The sequence below is a fragment of the Hyperolius riggenbachi genome, chromosome 6 (genome assembly GCF_040937935.1).
Source record: "Hyperolius riggenbachi isolate aHypRig1 chromosome 6, aHypRig1.pri, whole genome shotgun sequence".
In the NCBI taxonomy this organism is placed as follows: domain Eukaryota; kingdom Metazoa; phylum Chordata; class Amphibia; order Anura; family Hyperoliidae; genus Hyperolius; species Hyperolius riggenbachi.
The window spans coordinates 216859416-216881163 of NC_090651.1; the positions used below are offsets into that span (position 1 = coordinate 216859416).

The window sequence follows — 21748 nt, forward strand, 5'->3', positions numbered from 1 at the left end:
TATAGTAAAACAACTTCAGAAACTACAACTTCCATAGTCCTGGGCATTCTGTGCCTTGTAGTTACTTATTATTAGGAAGACAGCTGAACTCAGCAGAGATGCTCCTTCGGTTGGTGAGATCGGATCTCCCTTTCCTTCTCCTGTGAGACTTTCTCCTGAGAACTATGTAAAAGGCCACTGTGAAATATGGGATCTGCGTCTCCACCTAAATCTTCTCCAGCTCCATTTTTCTTTTTTTTAGCGCTTTTGGAATAAATGGAATGTGTAATCAGAGACTAAAGTGGAGATTTACAAGCCACACTTAGAGATATTTAATAACTCACATGTAGTTTATTGCACTTTTCAGTAATGTGGCATTTTGAGTTTGGACAGGAGAAATTTTAACTCCCTGGATCTACCTGACCTGCAGCTATGAGAACGTTTTTTTTTTAAATACCAGCACAGAAGCAGTGGCGACTCCGCTGGAGAGGCTGACACGCTTGGAAGTGTATTATGCTGATTGCAAGAGGTGGAAAATAAATGTGCAGGGGTTTTTGTAACTAGAGCAGCCAATCAGAAACTACCTTTCTTTATCTAACAGGTGGAAATGATGGATGTAGGATCTGCTTGCTATGGTTTACTGTACTTGACAGTTCCGTGTAACATTCTCCCTAGACCGTAGCCCATGTGATTAAGTGTCTTGGGTGAGAAGGTTCATTAGTTCTTATTGGTTTCTAGAAATGTTTTACATTTCCTCTGACAGTTGAATGCAGCATTGTGACTGGGCCATGCCTTATCTCCAAAATGTAATACTGCTAACTGGAGCAGTGAATACCATCAGCTACATAGCAGCTGTTCTGGTCACTTAGGCGCATATTATGTCACAACTACGTTGTGCGCATGCACAGAGCAGAGCACTCCCAGTCGCGGGCAGATGATGTAGGACGCACGCAGCTGAGCCATTGCCTTTGTAATATTGCCCGACCCAGCTGTCCTGGAGGAGGCTGCTGAGGGGAATTTGGGTAGCAAAGGAGAGGGATGTAGAACAGGGGGAGTGATGGGCATGAGGACAGCTTCCCCTACATGCTTGCTCCCCCTGTTCTCCAGGTTCAGCTCTGGTATTCTTTAAATCAAGGGTGTCTAAAATTTTTAGGCCAAGGGCCATACCGCTGTTCTTAACTACTTCAGCCTTCAGTGTTTTTTCACCTTATGCATCCAAGCAATTTTCACCTCCCATTCATTCACCACTAACTTTATCATTGCTTATCAACAAAATGATCTATATCTTGTTTTTTCTCCGCCACCAATTAGGCTATCTTTAGGTGGTACATTTTACTAAGAATAGTTTTTTTTATAAATCCATTTTAACAGGAGTATTAAGGAAAAAATGTATTATTTCTCAGTTTTCAGCCATTATAGCTTTAAAATAATACATGCTACCATAATTAAAACCTGCATATTTTACTTGCCCATTTGTCCCAGTTATTACACCATTTAAATTGTCACTATCACAATATATGGTGCCAATATTTTATTTGGAAATTGTTTTTTTTTTTTTTTTGCATTTTTTCAGTTTTGCGTCCATCACTATTTACAAGCTTATAATTTAAAAAAAAAATAGTAATATACCCTCTTGACATGCATATTAAAAAAGTTCAGACCCTTAGGTAACTATTTATGTTTTGTTTTTTTAGTTGTAATTTTTTCTTTTTGTTAAACATTTTATTTGGGTATTTTTGGGTTTGTGGGAGGTAAATAGTTAATTTTAAATATAAGTTTGTGTGTAGTCAAAAAAATGTAGATGTAGTTTTACTATTTGGCCACAAGATGCCCTCTTTTGTGTTTTGGCTTCCTGTAAGCGTACAATGTATGCTTACAGGAAGTGAAGAGAGGATGTGTAACAGAACGATTGGGGCTTCTACATAGAAGCCAACGATCGTTCTAACTGGGACTTAGATCAATGAATGGGAACTCCCATTCATTGATCTCTTGGCTAACGGGTAGCCCTGCGAACGGGCAGTCATCGGACAGAAAATTCTGCCCTCTGATATATTTATCTGGGGCTTCCTCAGCCCCTTACAGCCGACATGTCCCATGCCGCATCTTTGCTCGCAGCCGCCTGCCCGGGGTCCCTCGCGATGCAGAGGCCAACCTCCTCTACTGCATTTTGCAAAAAGGGTGTGTGCATCAACCAAGTGAGCCCTTATATACCAGGGGGGGGGCGGCTACAGGGTCTCTGAGCAGCCAGTGAGGGTGCTTGGAGTGCTCTGTTGGCCCCCCTTTTCCTGGGATCCTGGGGGGGGGCCTCCACGTGGCGATTCTGCATAAGTGCTAAACGCTGCGCAAACTAATCCCCCGCAGGGCAAACATTTTGCAGTGAATTGGTTGGCAAAACCCTGCATATCCTGGCATGCGAAAGCGAATGCTGATTTACTTGAGCTATGCCTCATGAATAAGCTAATTAGGCTTCATCTGCAAAGCCAGGTATATAAGGGTTCACTTGGTTGATGCACCCACCCTTTTTGCAAAACCACCTCCTCTACTGCGCCTGCACAAGCACCTCTGTCAATCAAGCCCACGTTGTCCTCGATGTACTGGCCAAGTGCAGTAGTACACCGCGAACACCATGGGCTTGATTGACAGCAGTGCTTGCGCAGGCGAGTAAGGACGAGCTTGTCCTTTGCACCGGAGGGGACCCCGGGTTGGTGGCTGTGAGCAGAGATGCGGCATGTCGGCTGCAAGGGGCTGGAGGAAGCCCCTGGTAAATATATGAGGACAACAGTTTCTGTCATATAACTCCTTTAAGGATTCTATGGGGCCGAACTAGTGAAATTTAGCAAAATTTTTGTTAATTGCTGTTAAGTACTCTGACTGTGACATTTTTTCAAATAAAACATTGCCACAGGAAATAACCCATATACCATGTGCAATTAGCACAGTGGCAGCTGCTAATCAGTGCCTGTTACTGCTGCTTGCACTTTCATGTGGCACTGCAACTGCAGCCTGCGGGCTGCATGGAATTTACACATCAGCTTGCAGAGTCAGGACAGTGGGATTACATAGTTAAGGTAAACCAGAGATGTTAAACTGTGAAAATTTGATACTTACCCGGGGCTTCCTCCAGCCCCTTAAGCTCGTCTGATTACCACCCCGTCCTCCTGCGGTCTGCCGGTCAGCAGCGATCAGCCCCGGTAAGTATCAAATCTTTACAGTTTAATGTCTCTGGTACACTTTAAAGTCTGAAGCTCAAGGATAATGAATACAGCTTGAAGTATTTCTTAAAACAACATAAAAAAAACTTTAAGCATCAGGGAAGCACACCCCCTGCAAGCGAAGTGTCAAGATTCTTCAAGCAGAGTAGAAGACTTCTATTAACCAGAAGAAGCCCCAAAAATGAGAATATGATAATACAAGCCCAGTGTGGTTTACTGAATTTAAGTGTAAACAAAAAGGCAAATACATTGGGGATCTGCCAGATGACCCCTTTTACCTGTATACATGAGCTGTTTGCTCAGCATATGCAGCTGACCAGACCTCACCATAATGCACTGTGCTGTATTAAAGCCACCACCTATTTGGGGCTCACAAAGGTGGAGAAGAGCCTCTTGTCCTTAGCATTTGAAAATGGGTGATTTGCAAAAGGTGGAAGGATTTTCCACCTCCCCTTTTAAGGTGCAAAATTTCCAAGTTAACGAGAGAAAAGTTTGACCTTTTAATTAATATTGGGAAGGCTAATTTGCAGGAAGTTTGGAAATTGATTTACCCAGAGCCCCCTTTCCTCTGCAAGGCTGTGAGGTACTCCCCCTCAACCTTACAATCTTTAAAACCATGTGGGTTGGTCTACATCAGGGGTCTCAAACTCAATTTACCTGGGGGCCGCAGGAGGCAAAGTCAGGATGAGGCTGGGCCGCATAAGGGATTTCACAATCAGCAGCTCCCGCCCCGGACACCCCCCACCGTCCCTTGCATTGATTTTTATTTCAAAATCAAATTCACATTTAAGCGAACTATTTTGTCTATTTTACCTTATGATTCGCTTCAGTGCTCTTATCACAAGTAATCCGCCGCATCCCCGCCGCTAAACGAGGGCTGCAGAGCCCCCAAATCGCCCGGGGGGCAGTTCGCCGGCATTTCCTGGAAGGGGCAGAGCTTTCAGCTTCAGCTCTGCCCCTCCTGATGTCAATCGCCGCACGGATCGCCGCCTCTGCCCGCCCCTCTCACTCTTCCTTCACAGAGAGGGGCGGAACGAGGCGGCGATCCGTGCGGCGATTGATGTCAGGAGGGGCAAAGCTGGAGCTGAAAGCTCTGCCCCTTCCAGGAAATGCCGGCAGATTGCCCCCCGGGCGATGGGGCTCTGCAGCCCTCGTTAAGCGGCGGGGATGCGGCGGATTACTTGGGAGCACTATAAGGAAGCGAACTATAAGGAAGCTTTTGCCAGCGAGGGCCACAAAATATTGTATCGAGGGCCGCAAATGGGCCGCGAGTTTGAGACCCCTGGTCTACATGGTTAAGGCATAAGACATGGGGTGGCTGTTTCCTTCTTTAATTTTAAATTACAGGTGGCCACTAACGATACAATCGTTTTCATCCAATCTTACCATTTCTATGTAATATAAGGTAACTGCCTAAATTATCCATTCAATATATTCTCTCAGTTTACCCTTATATTACATAGATTTGGTAAAATTAGATGAAAAAGATTGTATCGTTAGTGGCCACCTTAGGAATTTAAAAGCTTTTTTTTTTTTTTTTTTTTTTTTTTCCTTTTTTTTTTTTTTTTCACATTGCTTATTTGCATGTACAATGTTTAAAAAAACAAAACTATTCAGTCTAAAAATAAACTTTGTACAGTATGCATCTTCTTCTTATGAAAAGTTATAAGTACTTTCCAGGTAATTTTCTTTCCAGCACACTCCCTGAGCCCTGTGTCCAAAAATGCTGTGGTGCACCATGGTACTCTTCCACAAGTGGGCGGGGCAGTGCACCCGAAGCTGACACGAGCTCGGGGAGTGAGTTGGTTGAAAAAGACCCGGCAAGTAATTGCAGCTTTTTATGAAAAGAGGATAGGTACGATGTCTATTTTAGACTGAATAGGCGTTTGCTTGCTCTTTTATTACATGTTTGCTTGTCATTTTCTTTGACAGTTGACACAGGCTGCCTGTGGCCAGCAATGAATAGGGAAACATGCAGGCACATGCACTTTTCCCATATTCAGTTTAGTGGAGAAGATTGCAGCTCTGGATGTGCAGAAATCTGTGTGAGGCCTCTTGCACACTGCAAGCGACTAAGATTCAGATTCCGCTTTTTAATCTGTTTTTACTTCCGATTCTGATTCAGATTTGCAGTTTGCTCCTTGCACACTGCAAATCGGAATCTGAATCGGAGGTAAAAACTGATTAAAAAGCGGAATCTGAATCGGAATCGCTTGCAGTGTGCAAGAAGCCTGAGTCTGTAGTCTTGCACTTTGCAACGCATGGGCACCTGGGCAGGATGCTAACCTAACCATTCGGCTATATTGGCCACAGCAGCGCACTAAGCCAAAGGATCGCAGTTTACTATCCTTTGGCTTAGTAAGTGAGCTGCAGTGTGTGCCAGGAAAGGCATTAATAGTCTTCTCTGGGGATTTAGTTGCAAGCTAGGAGGGGTCTTCCTGTTTTCTGCTAAGTGGCTGTTCAGCAAGGGTCTCGCTAGTGTGCGGAGCGGTGGGATATGGAGTTATCGTTTTTTTGGGGTTTTTTTTTTTACAGTGTTTTGATTCCCATGGAGATTCCTGTAACTGAGTAATAACCCTGAAGTCTTCTATACAGTAAGATTTCCACCTCTAGACACAAAGCCACATAAATTAGCCTTAATACATGATAATTCGGTGTATATGCTGCGCTCCGGGAGAGCTTTGGAGGGAATCCAGCAGCATTAGAGGAGATATTGAGAGAAGATGAGACATTTCAGAGCTCAGTCCGGGTTCAAATCTGGTATAATGAAGAATGTGGAAGCACTTCAATATCATCGTTGTATCATTTAACTGTGTAAGAGCCGTTACTGTTTCACATGTCACACGCCTCCTCTGCCTCTTGTCGTTTTCTAAATGCTTCTGTACCGCTGGGTGAGAAAAGCCATACTGCAATCCACATACACTGTTTCAAGCATGGAGCGTGACATTGCCATTGCTTAATTTATTATAAAATGAAAACATATCGTGTGATCCTTTGCCTTTTATACTGTTCTCATTCATTGATCCAAAAGCATCGTATGAATTGAAACCTATATTGATATTAATATGAGGGCTACCATTCTCACTTTTGAAATGTCACTTGCCTGGTTGTTATGCTAATCATTGTCTGTAATATTGCTGACCAAGTACAAGTATAGAGATTAGGCTTTCTGGCTCTGCTGGCTGCCTGTTCCTCATGTGTCTCAGAAACTACAGAAGTCAAAAGTTTGACATAACAGTTAGCTGGTTTTAGTAACCGAATAAAGATAGCAGCCTCATTTGTTTCTGTAATTTCAAGTATGCCATACAAAAGCCAGCCATACACAGGTTGATAATGGCCCAATTCAGCAAGCAGTCTATCAGTCCCTGACTGGATTTTTTTCTGGACAAAATCAAGAAAATTCATAATTTTTAATAAATTGCAATTTATTTTTTTTAATATCTTTTTGAAAAACCTAATCAGCCAAACGATTACAACCACATGCCAAGTATTGTTTAGGTCCCTGTTGTGCAGCCAAAAAAGTTTGAACCTCCTGAGACATGGGTTCTACAATAACCCCAAAGGTTTCCTGTGGTATGTGGCTCCTTTAAATAAGTATTGTAAGTTGTAAGGTGTGATCCTCCATGGATCTGATTTGTGTTTCCAGCACATCCCACAGATGCCAGATCAGATTGAGATCTGGGGGATTTGGAGGCCACACAAAACAATAGTTCATCAGAGCAGACTGCCATCCATTGCTTTGTTGTCCAGTTCTGACACTGTTACCAATTGTAGGAGGCTTTGGCAGGGGTGTAATATGAGCCCCTGCAACCCCCCCAGCATTGGACCTGCTCCTTCCCCCTCCTCACCTGCATGCAGAGTAGCGCAGGGAGTTGTGTGAATATTCACATGCTCCAGCACTGCAGGTCTCTTCCATGCATCACAGCCACACATTCTCAAGCACGTGATGAATGCATGTGTGTGTGGCTGTGATGTGTGGAGAAGACTTGCAGTGCTGGAAGCAGGTAAATATTATTCTGCTCCCTGTGCTACTCTGCAATGGTGTCAGGGTAAAGTGTGTGCAAAGGAGGGATCAGGTATGGTGAGGAGTTTTGATCCCATGGGAGCCTATGACAATTTCACAAGGGTGCCCCCTGTGTTATTGCTACACCCCTGGATTTCAGTGATAAACAGCTCAGTGTAGGCAGAAGGCACTCTTGACTGATATGCAGCCCTATACCCAGCAGGCTGCAATGAACTCTTGCTTCACTAGCTCTTCTGATGGATTAGCCTTCACTCACCATTTGCATCAATGAGCCATGGGTGCCCATGACCCTGTTAGCAGCTGTCCTTCCTTGGACTAATTTTGGAAAGTATGACCCACTGTCTATCGGGAATTCCCCATGAGACTGGATAGTTCGTAAGATGCTCTGCTCAAACCATCACGGCTTGACCTTGCTAGCAACACAACCCCTTCAACAACTGACTACTCACTTGCTAACTAATACTTCCCATATCTTGACTGGTGCCACTGTAATGAGATAAAAAAATTTGCCTAAAAATCCTTCATTTTCCTGCTCTCAATGAGAGGTTACACTTTTGTGCTGCCTGGCTTTTACAAATATATAATAACGGCTAATAATAACACTGTTTAGCATCAGCATTTTCTATACTGCAAGGAGGTAGCTGAATGCCAACAGCGACCTTCTGTGTACTAAAGACCTTAGGCTGTTTAAACTGGAGAAATTTATTTGATTTGAAAACTGTAAATTCGAATTTGATGAAATATTTCAGTGGCTTCTTCTATATTCCTCACAGGTCAGGTTTACTTCAAAGTGACTCTACACAGACAAAACTATGGGTGCTTCGAATATGAAATGCGTGTAAACACTAGGGCTGTGGTCAGATTAGATTTGAGATAATTGCCCTCCCCCCCCTGTGGTTTTGCAATTGGGTTGATTTACTAAGATTTAAGAACACTGGAGAAAAAAAAGTGACTTTGCAAACCTTTTTTTTTTTTTTGTCTGCTGTTAGGTACTAGACATATGCGACCATCACCTGAGCCATTCCAGACCATAGGGGGAAGTGCTGAAAGATTAGTAAATCAATGACGCACACACATAGACAAACACACACACAAACACAACTCTTTCATTGTGGGACCTAGATCGCTTAATTGACTAACCTTTCAACAGCTCCACTATGTTCTGATATAATCAAGACAAGGCTGAGTTGAGGAGTAGAATCAGGCTAGGAAACCGCTTTGGTTGCACTAGCAGGATGGTGGGTGGATCAGCAATAGACATCGTAGAGCCTGAGACATCTAATCATAAAAGTATGGGGTACCTTGAAAAAGAACAGACAACGGGAGCTCAAATTGTGCAATATGTAATGTTCAAATGAAGGCAGGGTCGGTTCAAGTGACAATTAGGCCCTAGGGCAAAATTAGCCTGGGGGCCCCCCAACAAACACTCCCCGACCAAAAAGCATCATTAGAGGCCCTTTGTTGCAGCCAAATTTCCCTTCTGGGCCGCTGAGCTGGCTACTGACCCTCCCCCAATCACCTCCCAACTTAACAGACTCTGCAGAGTCCCTGGGGAGCAACAGTTAAGATGGGGGAGGGACACCTTGGGGGCCCCTACAGGCTTTGGGGCAATTGCCCATTTTTTCCTATGGTTGCTCCGGCCCTGAATAAAGGAATATAAGTAAAATATCAAATTACAAAGGTGTGTTGCATGAGGGGCAACCGACCACTTGAGGCAGGTGGAGATATTTATCCGGCTCCTCTCAGGGTGTCCAATGGACTGGACACGGTCGCTTTCTTAGGAAAAGAACGCTTGCTTGCCTCCACAATGGTAACAACCATGTGGAACCTGGGAGGACACCTCCAAACTTGAAAGTTGGGTGGTGTAAACCGCACAATTGGGGAAAGAGATGCCCAGAGGTATATAAAACTAGGTTAAGCACTTCAGCCTTCAGTGTAGTTTCACCTTATAAAGAATCTGTACTGTGAAAATCTTTCATAAATGTACCAGCCTGTTTGTTGTCTTCTCCTAGCCCCCTAGAACATTTTCGCTGCTCCCGCTGCTTTCCTGGTGATAAAATCACTGTTTTATTCATTGTTTTTGTAAACAATGAAGATGGCCGCAAAACAGGAAATACATCATCAGCGCAGGTGCATGTTTGCGGAAGCTCCTCTCAAATGTGACTTGATTGCTAGAATGTTACGCCCATGTGTTGCCATAGCTGCTTGTCTGAGCTCTGCACTGATCTCTCTGCACTCACAGATGTTTGAAATGTTTCAGCTCCGCAAGCCTTGCAGAGATGCTGGCTGTGACTCATACACACACAGGAGAGCAGAGGGGGGCGTGCATAACTTCTCCCTATCACAGCAGAGAAAGTGCATTCCTCTGTCTCGACAAGCCTTGACAAGAAAAGAAGATTAGATCTATTACAGAGACAGTGCAACTAGAAAAACTGCAGTAATCCAGACCACATTAGAACAGGCATAGAAACTTATAGGATAGAAGAAATAAGGCTGAAAATGTTCTTACAGAGTCTCTTTATGCATCCGAGTAACACTGATGAAGCACTCCGTGCTGAGTGCGAAACAGCTGTAGACGTTCTTGTCATGCTTGTCACTTTCTCCTTCGGCTGACCACTGCCTTGGTCTTTTGCACCGCTTTTAAATGGAATTACAATAAAGGCCTGTTTTTACTGGATGTGCCTAGCCGCTTTGTGCCTCTACATTGTCTTAATCCGAGTAACATTCGCCTCCCATTCATTCGCCAAATAACTTTATCACTACTTATCACATTGAAATGATCTATATTTTGTTTTTTCCGCCACCATTTAGGCTTTCTTTGGGTGGTAAATTTTGCTAAGAATTATTTTATTATAAATCCATTTTAACAGACAGATTAACACAAAAATGGAAAAAAATCATTTTCTCAGTTTTCGGCCATTATAGTTTTAAAATAATACATGCTACCATAATTACAACCCATGTATTTTATTTTCCAATGTGTCCCGGTTATTACACCGTTTAAATTATGTCCCTATCACAATGTATGGCACCAATATTTTATTTGGTAATAAAGGTGCATTTTTTTCAGTTTTGCATCCATCACTTATTACAAGCCCATAATTTAAAAATTTAATAGTAATATATTTTACTACATACATATTAAAAAAAGTTCAGTCCCTAAGGTAACTATGTAATTTTTTTATATTATAATTTTTTTTTTTTTTTTTACAAAAAAAATGTGTACCTATCGGGGAGTGTGGGAGGTAAGGGGCTAATTTTAAAAATAAAAAAAGTAATTATCTGGAAATGTTTATTAACAGATGTAATTTTACTATTTGGCCACAAGATGCCCTCACAGCTCACTTCTGCATGCGGAGTTCCTCTGCAAAGCAGAACTAATGAGTGGCTGGGGCAGAAGGGGATTTGTGAAAGACGGAACCGTCTCGTTGATGGTGTCTGTCTTTCATACGGGGACTTAAAGAGAGTCTGAAGCGAGAATAAATCTCGCTTCAGACCTCATAGATAGCAGGGGCACATGTGCCCCTGCTAAACCGCCGCTATAGCGCCGCTAAATGGGGGTCCCTCACCTCACAAATCCCCTCCGAGCAGCCGGGGATCTCTTCCTGGTTGGGGCAGGGCTAACCGCCGCAGCCCTGCCCCACGCGCGTCTGTCAGCGCGTATCTCCGCCTCTCCCCGCCCCTCTCAGTCTACCTTCACTGAGAGGGGCGGGGGAGAGGCGGCGATGCGCGTCTGATAGACGCGACTGGAGGCAGGGCGGCCGTTAGCCCTGCCTCCAGGAAGAGAATATCCACGACCAATTTAGCGACCAAGTCTTGCGGGGGTGGGTTTGGGGGTGAAGGGACCCCCGTTTAGCGGCGCTATAGCGGCGGTTTAGCAGGGGCACGCGTGCCCCTGCTAACTATGAGCTCTGAAGCGAGATTTATTCTCGCTTCAGAGTCTCTTTAAATCAATGAATGGGAACCTTGTTTCCATTCATTGATCTGCGGGCTAACTGAAGGCAGCGGGAGCACACACGGGAGCGTGCACCAGGCAGCGGCAGCAGTGTAGCCTATCTGGATGGATATATCCGTCCAGATAGGCTTAAGTGGTTAAAAACGACTAAATCCAGAAAGGAGGAGGTGGCTTACCTCAATAATGACAGTCAAAGCCATTTGTATTGGACTTAGGTAATGGGCTTAAACCCACAAAATGCATTGCCCATGCTAATAAATTTTACTGATATATGTGGCTGTCATTATTGAGGTAAGCCACCTCCTCCTTTATCGATTTTAGTGGTTTATAACCTGGTTTTATATACCTCTGGGCACCTCTTTCCCCAGTTGTGCTGTGACATCTAAAGGTGCTTTAAATGCCAAACTATTCCCTCCTAATGACAGATGGTTTTTGAAATTCTGGCCCAGGTTTGCTGGTTCATTTCTGTGCAATTACAAGAAGTCTTGTTCGGAAGTGGCAGTTATTCCATTAGACAGAAATAGAAAATGCTAGACTCCTGTGATTTTTACAAGCTTTCTCTTTTTTCGATATTTGTGAAGTGTAGTGTTTCTACAGAGGAATGTTATTCCTGGGTAGTTACACACAAGTTCTACGTTCACAGTGACATGTTGCATCAGACAATATAATCACATTGCTAACGCGATGGAATTATATTGTAATGATGCATTAACATCGGTGCGTTAGCAGCCATAGCGTGATGCATGCAGTGTGGTACCAAATAACATTGACATTAAGTTGCATTTGTATGTACTGTATGCTTCACTTTATGCGTTGCACCACACAAATAACCCGCAATGTGACCCTCCATGTAACTGTGAATGTTGCCTTTCTTGCTGTCGTTCTTTTCTTGATGTAGCCATATAAGATAATAGGAATGCACACAACCAATTGGCTGCAGCGTCTATTTCTGTTGCTGATCTTTGTGTCATTTTTCCATATTCCGTATGTGGCGAGAGGGTGGGGGGTGTTCAGCCAATAGGCGGTTTGTGCGGCGTCTGTTTCGGGAGCGTGAGTCACTTAATTATCCTAAAGTGAATGGAGCTGCTTCACATCTCTTGTTCAGTGGCGAGCTGAGCCCGGCATTTAATAGCTGCCTCCTCATTGTTTCTGGGATGTTAGTGGGATTCTCAGAAGCGTTTCTATGTACAGCGTGTGGCAGATGGAGAAAAGGGCGCTGCATGTTTACGCTCTGTCCCTGATCCCTCTCTGCAATTAACGCTGTGCGAGGAAGGACAGCAAACGTTAACTCTGTCATTACCAGGTGGTGTTGCTACCGCCAGTTCTAACCGCTAGCAATTAATTTATCTCCAGTCATGTCTGATTCCATCAGTTTACTAGCATACCTGAAGGTTTTCAACACCAGTGAGTTATTTAGGTTCAGCTAAGTCGGTCAGTAAGTTCACAATAATATATTTTCAAGGTTTAACAAACCTGAAAAGTATTTTTAATTTAAATACTGTAATAGGGGCTTTTTTTGCTGTACCTGTGCTTTGTGGCCTAAATACACAAAGATGTTTCTTGCAGAGTTCTGGAGTCCGTGTTTCTCTCTTTTCACAAAATACTGTAGGAATGTTTGAACTGTTGTACTTCTACCAGAAATAGATTGTGGGTCGGAAGACTTACTTGATATGAGGTCATCCACATATAGCCATCCATATATAAACTATAATCATAATAATAATCCAAAAGATGGGGAAGTGTGGGCTATGTCAATACTGTCTTTCACAAAGAGGTACAAACTTAAAAAATGTTGACAAATGTCTTATTCTGGTTGATTGTCATTAATGTTGGACTATTAATGAAGGGTACTTTACCCATGTTCCAATGGATATTTACTTTCTACCTGGCATATAAAGTACCAATAAAAGAGTATTAAGACCCATTGAGTCTACATTGGGTGTAAGTGGAAAGCTCTGTGTGCCTAGTCATTTTCATATTGAAAAAATCTGCCTGGTCAAGCAACTCAGCCCATAAAGTACACCAGCTGTGTTACCTGGTTCTACCTACCGTCTGTCCTCACTGCAGATATATGATGAGGCTGCAGGCTCACAGAGGAGCACTGTGAAAAAAAAAAAAAAAAAAAAAAATACTGAATCTGACTGCAATAAGTAAAGCAAAGTTCATCTTGGAGGGAACCCGAGGTACGCGGTTTATGGAGGCTGCGATATATATTTCCTTTTAAACAATACCAGTTGCCTGGCTGGCCTGCTGATTCTGTGTCTCTAATACTTTTAGCCGTAGTCCCTGAACAAGAATGCAGCAGATCAGGTACTCTGACTCAGGTTTTACTGGATTAGTCATATGCCTGTTCTAGGGTTTTAACTGAGACACTACTTATGCTAAAAAAGTGGGTAGGTTTGGAGTAGCACACCTTGCCCTATAAGTGCATAACCTTGGGTGCAAAGCAACACCCTGTATACAACATAAAGGTCCACGGATTGGTTAGCACACCAGGCTTCACAAGAGTTAAAACAACATTTTTGTACTTATGCCAGAAGATCCAAAGGACTGCCAGGCAACTGGCATTGTTTACAAGGAAATAAATAGGATACTCTCCATATCCTGCTCACTTCGGGTTCCTTTTAAATATAGACTGTTAGGACTATGTTATTCTATTGCTGTGCTTCTTGGGAAGAATTGCAGTCCTTATTTATTCTCCACCATCGGAGCTATCAACTACTTGCGTCTGATTTTTAATATAATGTTTGTATCAGATCTTTATTAGTTATTGGATGGGAGGTGTGTGAGCGACTTTGGATGTCGCCACCACCACGGCTCACATCACAGCTCTACACCGTGCCAAGTGATTATCTATTAATTGTGACAAGAGTAAGCATAATAAAATGAATTAGCCTTGTCACTTATCAGAGTTAGTCAATGTCAGTCTCGCTGACTCAATTCTAAAAGGTTAAACGTCTTGTAGATGGCTTGTCCTCATGAAAGGAATAGAATATCAGATGCCGCCATGGCAGCAAAGTGGGACACTGAGATTGTCTGTCTAAATATTTCATGCTTTTTATGTGTGAACTAGAAGGACCTGAAGTGAAAGGCTGGTATGTGAGGCCACCCGAAGCAGTCTGTGTCACTTGCCGCTTGTGCTCCAACCACATAGTGTCTTCATTTTCCTCCTCCTTACAGATCTCTGTGACTTGCTTCTGGGAAGATATCACTGTCTGTGAGGGACATATTGATAAAGGCTGAATGGACACAGGCAGATTCTATTTGCCAGAAACTTTCCTTGGTATTAACAAAACTTTTGTGAGGATTATGAGGAAATACCGATGACAGCATTGTGAGAATTTGAGATGCTTTTGTGATGGACTGGGATTACAGAAAGGGCAAAACAGGTCTCCAGTGGAAGATAAAAAGATTGCATTTTTGTGGTAAATGTGAATGCACTGCTTTATAAATTGAACATATGACTTATGCCAGAATTGTCCACCAGTAAAACAGTTCCTGTTAATAGATTATTTGTCTAATAAATTATGGCGAATTCACTTTTAATCAAGGGAATATTCCAATAGTGAACTTGTGGAATGACAATCCTATACCAGATCTGCACGATTACAGCTTGTTTTATCTGTGTGGAAGCCACTTGATTAGCTGATTGCAAATCACCTTTAACTTTTCAGGAGCCCCTTCCAGTGGCGTAGCCAGATATTATGGGATCCCATAGCGAAACTTTTATGGGGCCCTCAGATGTAGGCACTCCCACCTACCCTATGATATGAGTTCATTACATTCCCATGCAATCAGCACTGCATATAGTCCATGGGCACTGAGACAGTCAGAGGGTGGAGAAACACAAGAAAGTTAATGGTGAATACATTAAGTATCACCTGGGCCCCCTATGCTCCAGGGCCCCATAGCAGCTGTTATGGCTGCTATGGTTATGATGGCCTCCTTATGGCTGCTATGCCTCTGGCCTCCTCACCAGTCAAGTCCTATAGTACCTGATTTACAAGGCTGCATGCTGCAATCTTCTCAGGGAGCACTCTGCACCCTGTCCTCTTTACCTCCCTACTAGCTATCTGATAACACACAGCAGAAATAACAAACATGAAACTCCACCTCCTGCTAAAGCTAAAGAAGAAAATATGCCCAGAAAGAAATGTCTTTATTGGCTGGGCTTCCTTTCATTTTAAATAGCATGGGACCCACTCCCCTTGAAGTGTGGACAGCAGAATGAACTAGGACTGTGCACCCACCCCCTTTTATTCTTAAAAATAAATTGATTGGGAGGCACCCAATCCCGCCCACTTCACTCTTAGTAGCAGATTGAGCTATGTTTTGGCTATGTTCCTTTTCTCCTTTCATTCTCAATAGCAGTTTGAGTTATGTCTGGGCCCCACCCTCTTTTCTTTGACTGTCAATAACATTTGTTTGAGCTATTTATAGGCATATCCCCTTTTTCTTAGAGTATGAATTATGCCTGAACTAAAATGTTTTCCCTTTTCATTCAAAATAGCAGGTGGAGCTATGTTTGGGCCACACACACTTTTCCCTTCTATTCTAATAAGCAGGTTGATCTGTGGCTCTGCCACACCCTTTTTTCCCTTAGCAGGTTGAGCTATGGCTGGGCCACACCCCCTTTTCACGTCCATTTTTATTAGCAGGTTGAACTATGGCTGTGTCACACCCCTTTTTCCATTCTGGGTTGAGCTATGTCTGGCCCCCACCCCTATAAAGCATGAGCAGCAGGATGACATTTAGCCAAGTAATAGCCATGACCACAGAACCTTACTAAGGATGTGACCAGAGAGCACCATCTCAATAATACAGTTAGCCCAAAGTTTAATACAGAGGTAGGCGGGACATCATAACTTTGGGACAAAAGTTCTTTATAAGGACTGTGGGGGTCAGAGGATTTGCACCCCTCCCCTTCCTTTGCAAGGTACCCCCAGATCTAGAAGGACCGATGAGTTGGAATTTATCCCAAGGTGGAAGGGGGAGCATTACACTCACTGCCTGTGTGTGTCCTCATGTATGTACAGCTGCTTGCTGGTGAATGACCACAAAGCCATCTCTTGGCTGTACTGGGGGCTGGAAATCAGGTTGTGAACTCCCACTGTGCTCTTGTGGGTAATGCACCACTCTTTCTTTTCCTTAAAGGGGAACTGAAGTGAGCGTGATATGGTGTCTACCATATTTATCTCCTTTTAAACAATACCAGTTGCCTGGCAGCCCTGCTAGTCTATTTGTCTACAATAGTGTCTGAATCACACCAGAAACAAGCATGCAGCTAATCCTGTCAGATCTGACAATGTCAAAAACACCTGATCTGCTGCATGCTTGTTCAGGGGCTACTTCTAAAAGTATTAGAGGCAGATGATCAGCAGGATAGCCAAGAAACTAGTATTGCTTAAAAGTAAGTAAATATGGCAGCCTCCACATCTCTCTCACTTTAGTTGCCCTTTAAATCCTTACATTTTGTTCTTGCTTACTGAACATCATTGCATATTGCAGCTTTAATAAATCAGCCCTATTGTGTGCTGTCACATTTAGAAATATATTTGCAATTAGCCATAAACATGACCGTTAGTACAGGACTTTATTATTAATGACATGCATGTGTGGTGAAATGTCCTCTTTATTGTGTGTGCCTATTCCTTTTATTTATTGTGATTAACAGTTATTGAATAAATTATTGAAAGATTATAATTTTTTTTTTCATTTTTCGCTTCTTAAGTAGCCCGCTTTCTAAAGAGCATGCTGATAAAGGTAGCATCTTAGTGTAAGCTAGTCGTTTCTACAGTGCTGGCAGTGACGGAGTTAAAGAGGCTGCAGGGACATTTAATTTGTAGTATTAATAAGACAGTTATGGCATGGTGCGAACATTCCCGGACATTAACAAGGAGTATTAATGGCTGGATAAGCACTTCTGCACTGTGTCTGAGTGAACCGCTACACTGTTTATCCGTCATTAATAAGCTTTCAATAATCCAGCGCTATTTATGTTCCATAAATAAGCTCTTATATTTCTGTGCACTCATTTATTTTCCTGCCTGTCAATGTAATGGTAGGGATGCTTTTCATCACTTTAGAGTGACACAGCGGAGATCAAATTCAAAGTAAAGAGTGAAAGAAAATGCGGAGGGTGGGGGTGATGAAGGCCAGGGACCGCTGTAGACTTGGTGGAGGGAGTGCTGGAGAGTGGGAGAATGCACGTCCAAGGACACCTTTAACAGAAATGAATGAGGCAATAATGGGCCAAAAGACCCTAGTAGATGGGGGGAGTAGAGCGCGTTGGTAGGGTGATGGAGGGAAGAAGATGAGGACCCACTACAAGCAGGAATAGAAGGATAATGGGGGCAAGAAGAGGCAAGGAAAAGGAGTCTGCAAAAGCCAAACATAAGAGTGAGGAGGGGCTGATAAGGAGGGTAATCGGATGAAATTCAGGGACTCTCCTTATAGACAAGATGAAAGATGTCAGTTGGCTAGTGACCACCTATGAATAGAGAGGGAGGATGGCAGTGAGACCACAAACCAATGGCTGCCATTACCTCTGAAAAATGAATAATCCGAATTGTTGCTGCTGTTAAAACTTTAAATTCTATGTGAACAGTGACTAAATGGCTCTCAATCTCACCTTGAACTCCTTCCTCACATGTGTCATGTATAACTCGCATCTGTCCCTCTTTTGAAACCAAATCCTTTGTCCCTCTTTACTCCTTAGCAGTCCTCAGATTTTGTAGTATAATGAAATACATTCTATTGCTACTAGGGGCCTGATGCACAAGTGACCAGTAAATATAATATTCCATGCATTGGGAGCGCACTGCAATTTTACTTGTTCTAGCACCAGTAGAGGAACGCACATTGCACTGTTAGCACAATTTGTGTTACCGGGGTAAAGCATTTTGCGATAATTACGTCAGGGCTGTAGAGTCGAAGAGTTGGAATCAGAGCAATTTTGGGTACCTGGAATCTGAGTCGGTGGTTTCAGTAAACTGAGGAGTCGGAGTCCAATCATTATTGTCCAAGCTCCATAGCCCTGGTAAAAATTAGACTAAGGAGTCAGAGTCGAGGAATCGGTGCAATTTTGGGTACCTTGCCTGGAGTCGGAGTTAGTGGCTTCATAAACTGAGGAGTCGAACTCTGATGATATTTGTTACGACTCCACGGCCCTGAATAGCGTAACAGGCTACTCTCCTGGCACTCTGATTGGTAAAATAGCTCTGCCGGCAGTTCATACATCAGGCCCTAAGTGTTTAAACTTTACCAACTTAGGTAGGATTTCCACTGGGGACTGCAAACCAAACAGAAAAAAAAGCAAAAAAGTGTTTTGTTTGTGTTTTGTTATGTGTTTTTCTGTGTAAGGTGTAAGGCTGAGGGAGGGGGGGGGGTGTCCTTTTACCTAAATATTTCTGCACTTGGAAGAGTCCTCCTTTCCTATATATGCAGATGTTGGGAGGGATGGTCATGGTTTGTCTTGCATTTGTAATCAGCACACCATACTGGTTTACTGCACAGCGTTGTGTGATAGGTTGGCGTTTAAGATAATGACAATAGATGATTAAGTTAATAGTATATAACACTGTGTATATACCACAGGCAGAGTGCATTGCAGGGATACAGTGTACAGCCTTTTCTATGTTCTAATGGTACACTGTACATCACCCTTTATATTGTAAGCTCTCAAGGGCACGGCTCTCACCCTTTTGTGTCTTGGAATTCATTATACATTGTATTCAACATGTTACTTTTGTCACTGTAATTACCAATTCTGTATTTTGTATCGATTATGTATTTTGTATATTGATGTTAATATATAATTGGGAATGCCTCTTTCAATCGGAAAGGCCAAAACACATAAAGTTCTTTTAACGGGTGATCCACCGCACCCACCATTGAATACTTGTTTTTTTTTTAAGTAAATTTAAAGTAAAGTTAAGTAAATATCCATTCAAATACCATGGCCAGCCCAGTCTTGCAGTACAAAACTTGAAACAACTTTATTAGCATGAATACAAAAAAAATGGTGTTTTCTTAAAATAAAACTTTTGGCTTTAAAGCCACTCTTCATAAATAGCTAAATAGCATATCAAAAAACACTTTCATGAGACAAATTCAATAATCTGGCATGGCGTAGTGAGCAGCTAATGTTCCAGGCAACAACACATGTTCATTTCGGGCGGCCAACACCCTTCCTCAGGCCTCTGTATACGAGAAAAAACAACTCTACTGGGCCCAGTCAGCAACAAGAACCAGACTTGCACAGAAATACACAGTAAATGGCAACCGAACCAACAGGGCTGTGGAGTCGGAGTCGGGAAAAAATGCACCGACTCTGACTCCTAATGAATTTAAACTGTAATTAAAATAGAAAATATAATATTTTCTATTTCTCAGATAATAGTCTTCATAAATAATTTTATATATACAGTAATAGCTGTGCTTAGTCCACAAAAATGAAATAAACCAATCAAAAAATAGTTATTTATGCTTCTTCAATAAAGCAGTGCCCGTATTTTTAAAGTCAGATATATGTATGTATGTATGTATGAATGTATATACAGTGGTGTGAAAAACTATTTGCCCCCTTCCTGATTTCTTATTCTTTTGCATGTTTGTCACACTTAAATGTTTCTGCTCATCAAAAACCGTTAACTATTAGTCAAAGATAACATAATTGAACACAAAATGCAGTTTTAAATGATGGTTTTTATTAAAAAAACCTCAAAACCTACATGGCCCTGTGTGAAAAAGTGATTGCCCCCCTTGTTAAAAAATAACTTAACTGTGGTTTTTTTAGGCTTGGAGGTGTAATCTCCACAGTCAGCATGCAACACAAAGGCTGACGTGAAGGAGGTACACACACCAGCACAAGGGATCAGGATATCCCCAGTTTAGTGGAGGAGAGGACTGACTCTAATAGGAGATTGTGGTGCACAGAGCCGGTGCAGATCCGAACAGCCACAAACACTTTCGTAATAACGTCTCAGCGCAAAGTAGCGCTGAGCGCATAAACCAGGACTGAGGAGATCAGGACAGGTAGACAGAATGAACGCTTGCTTAACTAGCCACTACTTAGTGACAGCAAGCGTCCACAATAAGACAGACTGGAATGAGGCAGCCAATGCGTTTGCAGCGATGGCGTGCCTCATAAAGACAGGACAAGATAGTCAGGAAATAGCAGGATCAAGATAGATGAACGTAACACAGACAAATATACAATAAGTATGTTTTCCTAGCGTATTACAATTACAGCTATCAATGAAACTATTTGTAACGTCTGACTAACATATGTATATATCGGCAATGAACCGATATATGACATAAGCAGGAACACTGACTAGCACTGGAACAATACAGGGAACAGGACTCAGAAGGATTCGCTATCTCTTCGCAGAGATGAACGCAATGCACAAGCAGTAACAGGACAGGATTCAGAAGGATTCGTTCTCTCCTCGCAGAGATGAACGCAATCCACAAACAGGACCAGGAGCAGGATACTAGCTCAGCACGGGTGCTCACGATACGCGCAAACTACCAAAACGTGCTGGAAGGCTGACTAACTGAACACAGGAAATAAACAGTTCGTGTACGTATATATCAGCGACACTGATGTATCAACGTAACACGAATACAAGGAAAATAACAAAATGCGCAAGTATGCGTATATATTGGCGATAAACCAATATATGACACAAGACAAGCAGAGTAACAACTTCTAGAACAAGAGCAGAACTAGGAGGACTCGCTGACCCCTTCGCAGGAGTCAGCGCAGTCCACACGGACTAGGATTGAGGTGAGGCACGAGCAGAGTAACAGAATCTGAGACTATGGTAGCCCATGAGGCATTGCAGGAAGCAGTTCTTTATACTGAGGTCATCCAATGGGAGCAGACCTGCAGATTCCCACACAAGTGAATGGTAATTAATCACAGGCTGATAGCAGGAAAAGGCAGACAATGATATGCAGCCTGCAGGAAAGGGATTGCCCCTCCATTGCAGCAGACAATGTTTGTTTACACAAAAGCATATTAAACTGTCATTAACTTCAGAGCGACTGCAGATGGAATCAGCAACTAGTTTAAAGGGAACCTTAACTGGCGAGCAAAAAAAAAATTCACTTACCTGGGGGCTTTCCCAAGCCTCCCGCAGCCGTCCGGTGCCCGCGCCGGTCCTTCGGTGCCCTCCGGTCTCCCTCCGCCGCTAAGTTTCGTTTTCGGACGACTGCCAGTCGTCCTCGGGCCACTTCCGCATTCCTCGTCGTAAACTGCAGTAAAGCGCGCCGCATGACGCGTTTGGCGTCATGCACATGACGCGTTCGGCGTCATGCGGACGCGCTTTACTGCAGTTTACGACAAGGAGTGCGGAAGAGGCCCGAGGACGACTGGCAGTCGTCCGAAAACGAAACTTAGCGGCGGAGGGAGACCGGAGGGCACCGAAGGACCGGCGCGGGCACCGGATGGCTGCGGGAGGCTTGGGAAAGCCCCCAGGTAAGTGAATTTTTTTTTGCTCGCCAGTTAAGGTTCCCTTTAAGTGCAAACCAAACTATGCAAGCAAATGCATGTAATGACATTAGAACTGC

At 43.1% G+C, this 21748-nt stretch overlaps 1 protein-coding gene and 1 long non-coding RNA gene across 4 annotated transcripts in view; one reads left to right on the forward strand and one right to left on the reverse strand.

Moving 5' to 3' along the window:
* The window catches only part of NTM (neurotrimin), a 1373850-nt gene that overhangs the window by 724790 nt on the left and 627312 nt on the right, over window positions 1-21748 (forward strand). The gene's annotated exons all lie outside the window — the stretch shown is intronic.
* LOC137522648 (uncharacterized) lies at window positions 55-14379 on the reverse strand. Its single transcript, XR_011022380.1, has 4 exons — window positions 14250-14379; window positions 13220-13271; window positions 8356-8516; window positions 55-243 (listed from the first exon to the last, which is right to left on the reverse strand). It is a non-coding gene; the product is annotated as an uncharacterized lncRNA (long non-coding RNA).